The 9,684-nt window shown below is 41.3% G+C and overlaps 1 pseudogene; it reads right to left on the bottom strand.

The window, feature by feature from the left end:
* Window positions 1–460: 460 nt before the first annotated feature.
* Window positions 461–2,644, bottom strand: LOC115931575 (polycomb group RING finger protein 6-like; annotated as a pseudogene).
* Between the last annotated feature and the right edge of the window lie 7,040 nt (window positions 2,645–9,684).

The following is a 9,684-nucleotide window of genomic DNA, read 5'->3' as shown; positions in this document are numbered from 1 at the left end:
TGGCCAAGGTTGCCCAGCCCGAGGACACCTGGACTCAAAGCCAGGATTGGGGCTCAGCTTGGCGCACAGAAATCCGAGGTCAACCAGAGCATTTCCCACAGCAGGGCAAGCCCTCCTCGACCTGTGGGGCCAGTTTCTCCCACTGGCTTTCTGCTGCCACCTCCCCTTCCATCAGAGGGACGCTCAAGATTGTGTAAGGGCCTGTGGACACCGTGAAGAGTCCAGGGAAGTGAGGAGGGGCTGGGCCAGGCAGGCTCAAGCCCAGCACATGGCCACACCCCTCACGCCTGAGCAGAGATCAGCCACTGCCACCGCGGGGAGGACAGAGGGGCCCAGGATCCCCCAGGCAGCCTCCCTCTGCGTCAGGAGAGGAAGGAACTACTTCCAGAAAAAATGTATAGAGTAGAAATGGCATATCTGACCCAATCGAGTTTTCAGTTTTTCTTTCCTTTTCTTTTCTTTTTTTTAGGTTAAAATACATTTTTATTAAATGTTAGAATAAATTTATACACAATTCACAAATTCTTTACAAAGAATTGCCAATCTTTGTCCAATTTTGTAGTAGTCTCTATACAGATTCAGAAATTCTGCTGTGAACAGGGTTTATAAAATATTTCTTTTAGAGAGCATCACAATGCTAATTTTAGGCAAAATAATGTTTTATAACGGAAGTCTTTGCATGGAGGTGAGCTCAAACACCCTTATTCTTTATTCCAGTGATGAAATAATGAGAAAAATAAACATTAAACTGACTTACCAAGAAAACAATGAACAAGTAATTCTGTAAACTTCTCAAATTCTCCTAAAATTTTTTATTACTTTCAGAAGCAATACTTTTGCAAGGTATCAACAACCACACTATGTACCCAAATAAAATGAATGTCAGAAATAAAAATACTGTCACAAAGAAGCACCCCTTATTGGAAGATGTATTGAAGAAGTCTTATTACACTGAAAGTTTATAGCACAGACCATAAACTCAGAGTCTCTTCACACATAATAACAATTCATCCATTTTGAAATGAGTAACTTCTCCTTTGTAGTGTTGCTAGTATAAAAAAAGATATACAAGTTCAAAATATGCTGGCAACATACAAAAGTGGCCAATAGTTTTGGTCTTTGAGAGTACGCCCTGCAGTTTAACAAAGACTGGCTTTGAATCTTCCATTCAAAAGCACACTTCTCTTCCAAAAGGATGACTGCCCAACTGATGCCATCCCAGAGAGCAGATATCCCAACCACCAACTTGAAATGGCTGAACAAAGAAAACTAACCAATTACTTCAAAGATGGGAAGCAAAATCAATGTCAAGGTATTTAAAATCATAAGAAATTTTAAAATTCAATTTTTGAAAAATTTCCCCTGAGCTTTGGCTGCTTTTTATATACAGTCTCTAGTAACAGATGCATTCCATCGTTCCAAGTTGTACTTATAAATGCTATAATTCTTGGTGCTAAAAATAGGTAAGTTATGTCTTGAACAGCAAAGTGGTAGCAATTACATTTCATGGAAATCTTTGGTGAGATGCAGTCCTGCAGGAGCCTCCTTTGTTTCCCTCCTCATAATGTGCCTAGAATCTTCAAGTTATCTTCAGAGGAGAAACTACAAGACCACAATGAAGGACAAGCAGACCATCCTGCATTGCTGCATCACCTATTGCACGTCGGATTTCCCTTAGAGTTTGATACTGCTCCAACAGGTGATCACCACAGATGATATCTACCTGACAAGCTGGATCAAGACCCATTTTTCTTCTGAAGAATTTTTCTACATGTCCAATAGTTGCTTCTCCTGAAACTCGAACAAACTTCTTTTCCAATGGCTTAAAATGTCCCGTGCCTTCATTAGCACCAATGAACTCCAGTAATAAAGACATATCAAGTTCCGGTGGAATACGAAACACTGATTCTAGGATTTTTTTAGATCTTCCTTTGCTTGAAGGGACTGGCTGTGGACCAGCAGGTTTAGGTACTTCTAGACCTCTTTCTTGATAGAAAGCATGCATTTGCTTTTTTTCTCTTTCCTCTAGATTGATCACTAATTTGTACACTATGTCTTGTAACTGTCGGTCCAACCTTATGTTATAAAGAGGTTGTGTCTGATGTACTGCTATATTGCATTTTGGACATCTGTTGCTGTAGTAAAAATGTCTTACGATGCAGCTTTTACAAAAGGTATAAAGACATTCTGTGATGGTAGTTGCATCTGTTAAGTAACCTTTGCAAATGGAACACAAGATATATGGGGTCAGCTCAGAGAGATTAATCAGGCGCTCCTCCTCGTCCTCCGAGTCCTGCCGGCCTCCCTCCAGCCTCAACGAGAAGTGACTCATGTCCTCCTCCTCCTCTTCTTCCTCCTCTAGCTCCTCTTATTCTTCCAAGTCCTCGTCCTCATCCTCGAAGCGGCCTCTGAAGCGGCCCAGGCTGCGCTCCGGCTTCAGCTCAGGGGGCTTCAGCTCAGGGGGCCGGGAGCCGGAGCAGCCAGGAGCCCCAGTCTCAGACAGAGGCGCCGGTCCCTCCTCACCTGCTGCCGGTGCGAGTGTGAGGGCGGGCGGGGAGACAGGAGGCGGAGGCGGCAATGCTGCAGCTCCCTTGGCTTTGGCAGCGCTTACGCTGCCCGCCGTCACCACCGCGACCCCCTCCATGGTTGGGGCAACTTGCTTTCACGTTAAGAAAAGAAGTCACATCGAATAGTTGATAGGTCTAAAGATATGTTACAATGCCCTTTGTGGGCAAAGTGCAGGCAGGAGACTCACATAACCTTGGTGCTGTTCCCAGGAATATATCACAATGCCTTCTGGGTACAGTTCAAAAATGAAAGTGTAACATCACCTTAGTTTGAGGCCCAGTGATATATCACAATCTCTCCTGTGGACAGAAACTAGAAAGAAGAATCACATCAGTTAGGTGCTGAGTTCAGCAATATGTCATAATGCCCCCTGTGAGCAGGGACCAGGCAAAAAAAGAGAGTCACATAACCTGGGTTATTGGCACAGAGATTTGTCACAATTCCCCCTGTTGGCAGGTCCTAGGCATGAGAGTTACATCACCTGGGTGTTGGATCCAGCAATATTTTATGATAATATGTGAAAAGGGCACAGGCAGGAGAGTCATGTAACCTGGGTACATACCCCAGAGATATGTCAAAATACCTTTTGTGGACAGTGCCAAGGCAGAAAAATAGAGTCACATCACCTAGGTGCTGGGTACAGCAACACATCACAATTCCATCTGTGGGCTAGGCCATGGCAAGAGTCATATCACTGAGATGCCAAATAGAGGAATATGTCAGCATCACTCCTGCAGGAAAGTCTGAGGAAAAGATGAACAATCTTACACATGTCCCAATTCTAGGTATAAGAGTCAACACTTCCTATATTTAGGGTCTAAGCAAATGAGTCACAGTCTCAGTGGTGGGCTGAATTTGTGCATGAGCATCTCAATTTGTTCTATGAATTCCATTTTCTTAGTGGAGTGATGACCTCATAACTGTGCTGAATTTTGGTCTGAGAGTCACCAACCCCCTTGTGGACTGGGTCTACCAATGAGAGACAATGTTTTAATTTTCAACTGCCTTTGGTTATGAGATTCAACACCTCAACAGTGAGCTGTATCCATGAGGAAAGATGGCAAGTTTTACTGTCAGCTGGGTGTGGATATCACTGTCACAATCTCACCTGTGCACTGAACCCCGTTAGTACATTCTCTATACTACCCAAGATCATCGTAGAATAGGAATTAGAGTCACAATTTGCCCTGAGACCTTTATGCTGCTCCCTAGGCCCAGGTAGAAAAGTTAATATTTCTCAAATTAATTGGGCCCAGACAGAAGAGTCCTCACTTGTCTATGAGCTGGGTCTAGAAATGAGTCACCATCCCACCTTTGTACAGGTGTTTACATGACAGTCAGGAATCAAACTGTGGATTGCATCTGCATGTGAGACACAAGACCTCACCAATGGGCTGTTTCCAGGTGTTAGGGTGACAATCCTAACAGCTGGCTGGATGTGTATACAAGAAACACAATATCCCTTTTGTTTTGGGACATGTGAACATTCTCTGTACCACTCAAGAGCTTTATACAAGTGCATGGTAGTTCTCTATGACCGTCATATAAAGAGGAGACATAGGTATTTTATAAGTTTTCCTAAGCCTAGCTATAAGAAACAGTATCTCTTCTATTGACTTGTTTGAGGTATGAGAACTGTCATCACACCTGTGAGCTGGGCCAGGATACATGTAATAATTTCTCCCCTGAATAGAGAGTAAACAGGGAAGTCACATTACCTGGGTTTGGGGCTGAAGATACATCATAATCTTCTTTGAGGGCAGGGACAAGAAAGGAGAGTCAAATCTCCTGAATTCTTGGCCAGGAAGATGTACAATCCTCTCTTGAATGTTGGGAACAGGCAGCAGAGTCACATCACCTAGGGCCCAGTGATATGTCACAATTGTCTCTGTGGGCAAACCCCAGTCAGAAGAGACACATCACTAGGTTGCTTAGTTCAGTAATATGCCACAATCTTCCCTGAGGGCAGGGTACATGCAGAAAAGGACAGTCATATTTTTAAAGTCACATATCTTTTAAAAAAGTCATGAGGCCCCCTTGGGCTGAGTCCGGGCAGAAGTTTTCCTATCCGTAGCTGTTGGTCACAGAGGTGTGTCACAATACCAATAATATGTGAAACCCGAGCAAGAGAGGATAGTAACATCATCAAGGTGCTCGGTCCAGTGATATGTCACAATCTCTTCTTTTTGCAGGGCTCAGGAAAAGAGTAGAGTCACATCACCTAAGTGATGAATAAAATGATATGTGATAATATTCCTGTGAACAGAGCTTATGCAGGAAAGTCACATCACCTAGGTGTTTAACCTAGCTATATATTACACATGTATGCAGTGCCCACGCAAAAGCAGAGAGTCATATCACTAGGTGCTGGGTCCAGCAATATTTCATAATATCCCTTGAGGGGAGGTCCCAGGAAGTAGATTCACATCACCAAGGTGAATGGCCCAGAAATATGTCCTCTTGTGGGTAGGGCTCAGGAAAAAGAGGAGAGTCACATAACCTAGTGACTGGGCCCAGCTCTATGTCACAACCAACCCAGTGATAAAGCCTAGTCATGAGACAAGAGTCACACCATGTAGGTGCTAAGCCAAGTGATAGTTCACAATCCACACTGTGCACAAGTTGCAGAAAAAAACAGGAGTATCACATCATCTAGGTAATGGGCCTAATGATATATCATAGTAACCCCTGTGGAAAGAGACCAGGAAGAAGTATTACATCACCTGTGTTCTGGGCCTAGCAATAAGTCACTCTCCCTATCTCCCACTCTCCTGAAGGCATGGCCCAGGCAGAAGAGGAGAGTCACATCAACTGAGTGATGAGCGCAGAAATATGTAACAGTGCCCTCTGTAGATAGAACCCAGTCATAAGAGTTACTTCCTTTGGGTGTTGGACCCTGCAATATGTCACAATGGCCAATGTTGTCTGGACACAGGCAAAAGAGTCACATAACCTGTCTACAGAGCACTTTGATATGTGAAAATGCTCTCTATGGGTGGAGCCACAGCAAAAGAATAAAGTCACATCACCTAGGTGCTGGGTCCATGGATGTGTCATGTTTTTATCTGTTGTCTGACCCCAAGCAAGGGAGTCAAATTATTAAGGTCCCGGGCAGAGGCTTATGTCACAATCACACCTAGGAAGGTCCAGGGATGTGACTGACAATCTTGAACATGTCTAGGTTTTATTTACGAGAGTCAACACCTCCTGTATGTTGGCCCTAAAAACAGGAGTCACGCAATCTCAGTGAGAGAGTGGGTCCATACATGACAGCCTCAATCCCTCCTGCAAACTCTGTCCTCTTTGAGGATTCACAGCCTCATATGTGTGCTGAATGTCTGAGATTAACCAACCCACTTGTGGATTGGATCCATGGATGATAGTCAATTTTCCAACTTTCCACTGCCACAGGGTATGAAATTAAGAACTTCAAAAGAGGGCTGTGTTCATGTGGGAGGATGACAATTTTTACTATCAGCTGGATGTGCACACAGGTGTTACAATCTCATCTGATTCCTGGGCCCTGTTAAGACACTCTCTGTACCACACAAGGGATTTATGTGGTATGCACGAGAGTCACAATCTGTTCTGAAACCTTCATACTAGTATGGATTCATGATTTTACCTGTGGCTTTAAGCCCAGGCATGAGGGTCAACATCTCTTGGATTGGTGGGTTCCAGATAGAACAGTCTTTACCTGCCTATGATTTGGGTTTAGGAATGAATCACTATCTTAACAGAGGCTGAATGTTCTGTCACAATTGCAACTGTAGATTGTGTCTGCATTTGGGATTCAGGACCTCCTCAGTGGGCTCGGTCTATGTGTGAGGGTGATGATCTTAATGACTGCCACAGTGTAAATATGTAAAACACAACCTCAGTTGTGTGCTGTCCTCTGTGGTGACACTCTCAGTACCAGCTGAGTGCTTTATAGCACATGCAATAGAGTGATAAACCTCCATGATCTTTGTACAAAGAGGAGACCAAGGATCTTACCCATTTTTCTAAGCCTACCTACAAAAGACAGTATTTCTCTTATTGGCAGGTTTGAGGAATGAGGGTCATCATCACATCTGTTACCTGAGTAAAGACATATGTCACAATTCCACCTGTGGATAGGAAGCGTGCAGGAGAGTCACATCATGTGGGTTTGGATCTAGAGATATTTCTCAACATTCCCTGAGGACAGAGACCAGGCAGGAGAGTCACATCACCTGGGTGCTGCTCCTAGCAATATGTCACAATTTCTTCTATGGGTAGGGTGCAAGCAGGAGAAAGTCATCTCCTAGGTAATGTATGCAGAGATATGTCACAAGGCTTTCTGTGAGTAAGTTTTAGGCAAGAGCCTCCCATACCCTAGGTGTTGGGCCTAGCAATATGTCACAATACTCAAAATATGAGAGGCCCAGGTAAAAGAGAAGACTCGCATTACCTAGGTGTTGGGTCTAGGGCTTTATACAGTTTGAATGAGAGTCACAATCCAGTCTGAGACTTTCTTGCTGGTATGAACCTATGATTGTATCTGTGTCCCTAAACCTAGGTAGGAGAGTCAACTTCTCTCCAATGTTCTGGGTCCAGATAGGAGAGCCCTCATCTTCTTATGAGCTGCATTTAAAGATGTTTCACCATCACAAATCTGGCCAGATGCTCACATATGACAGTCACAAATCCAACTGTGAACTGCATCCATGTGTAAGATTCACAAGTGAGGTCTATCCATCTGTGAGGGTTACAATTTTAACAGTTGATGGGTTGTGCATATGTGCAAGTCAACTTCACCTGTAGGCTGGGCTCTGTGGTGACACATTGTGTACAATTCAATGGCTTTATACCATATGTGAGAGTGTGGTAATCCCCTCTGACCTGCAGAAAAATAGGATACCCACGATCACACCCATATCCCTAAGCCTAGCCTTGGGAGACAGTATCTCAGCAATTGGCTGGTTCAAGATATGAAAGTCATCATATTACTTGTGAGATGGGACAGTATATATGTAACAAATCCACATTTGTGTAGGTAGCAAGCACGAGAGTCACATCACCTGGGTGCTGGGCCAGAGATTTGTTATAAAAAACAAAGCTTTTAACTGGTCCTGAGAACTAACTAGACATAGTCACAGAGATCTGTTATATTTGTTTATATTTGTTAGAATATTTCCTTATTTTTGAAAACTGAGTGAATTTTCAATGTATTTATCTTTCTAATTGTCTCTACTGAATGATTTGGTGACAGAAATTTGCATTGCTTTTGCCTATTGGCTTACAATAACAATGCTTCAATAACTATGGGTATGCAAATAACTGTTCAGTTTACCATATATGTGAAAATTTATGTATGTGTTGCATTTTATTTTATTAGTCTACTTTTTTTACCTTTACACTCATTCAAATTGTTTTAATTCTTTAACTTTATAATGTGTTTTGAAATCAGGAACTGTAATGCCTCCAAATTGTTTTTTTTTTAAATATTTTTTGGTACATTATTGTCTCTTGCAATTTCATATACTTTTGCATTTGCTGTTTTTGTCTCTTTAAAAATGCAACGAGAAATTTTAAAAACATTGAATTAAATCTGTAGATTACATTGGGCAGTATAAACATCTTCACAATATTAATTATTTCAACTTTTCACCAAGAGCATGCTCAAGAGTGTATTGTTTAATTTGTAGATATTTGTGAATTTTTCAGGTTTCTTCTGTTGTTTATATATTCTTATTCAATTTTGGTTATAAGAAGTAATCCACACAATTTTAGTTTTAAAAATTTGTTAAGACTTCTTTTTTGACCTAACCGGTGATCTATCAAAGAGAATGTTATGAGCTACTGCAAAGGGTGTGTGTCCTATGTTGTTGAGGAGTATTCTCTATACCTTTCTTAGGAATCATTGTTTTATACTGCCTGCAAATCTTATGTTCCCTTACTAATATTCTGCTTTGTCTTATTTTTATTATTGAACACAAGGTATAGAAATATCTCACTATAATTATATTGCTCTCTATGTGTTTCTTCAATTCTTTCAATATTTGCTTTATATATTCAGAACCCTAATATGAGACACACACACACACAAACTTATGTACAAATTTGTCATAGGTTCCCAGTGCATAAATCTATTATTGTATTATTGTTTGCAGGGCACAGTGGCTTACATCTGTAATCCCAGAACTTTGGGAGGCCAAGGTGGGTGGATCACGAGGTCAGGAGATTGAGACCTTCCTGACTAACATGGTGAAACCATGTCTCTACTAAAAATACAGAAAAAAAAAAAAATTAGCCGGGCGGGTGGCATGTGCCTGTAGTCCCAGCTACAGGCTGTAGTCTATACAGGTTTTTTCTATGGTACTTTGGAGATTACATAAAACCTTTAAAAGATACAACAATATATTTTAATCTGGTAAAAAATTAACTTTAGTTGCCTGTAAAATTTCTTCCTCATTACATGTGCCCTAAACCTTGTTATTAATGTTGCTAATTATCTTTTTATCCTGCATATTCATTAACAGGTGTTTACCATAATTTCTATGCTTTTATGTTTCAAATTTTAGACACTAAAAGTGCTTTTTCCACCATTTTGATAATGCTAAGGAATTCTGTTTTGTGTATGTGCGTAAGTTTTTTAGAAAGTTATGTATTTTTATAAAATTATGTGTTGTTCTCCTTCATCATGTTCTTTTCAGTGGAAGGAACTCCTTTCAGCATCTTTAATATGTAGGGCATATGAAATGCCAATATACTTTTTCCAAATTTGGTTACTTTGCAAGGTCATTTTCTTTTTATTTGTTAGGACAGTTTTGCTGATAGCATTATTCTCACTTGACAACTATTTTCTTTAGGACTTTGACTACATCACACAGTTTCCTCCTAACCTGCAAAATTTTTGTCGACAAATTTACTGGTTATCTCATTAGACTATGCTTTTAAATGACACATCACTTTTGCCTTGAAGCTCTCAAGATTCTCTAATTGTCTATGACTTTAAAAATTGTGCCTATATATATGTTTGTTAGAAATATCTTTGTGTGGCCAGGTGCAGTGGGTCACACCTGTAATCCCAGCACCTTGGGAGGCTGAGGTGGGCTGATCATCTGAGGTCGGGAGTTTGAGACCAGCTGACCA

The sequence above is a fragment of the Gorilla gorilla genome, chromosome 20 (assembly GCF_029281585.2).
Source record: "Gorilla gorilla gorilla isolate KB3781 chromosome 20, NHGRI_mGorGor1-v2.1_pri, whole genome shotgun sequence".
NCBI lineage: Eukaryota > Metazoa > Chordata > Mammalia > Primates > Hominidae > Gorilla > Gorilla gorilla.
This window is presented reverse-complemented; position numbering and strand designations above follow the sequence as displayed.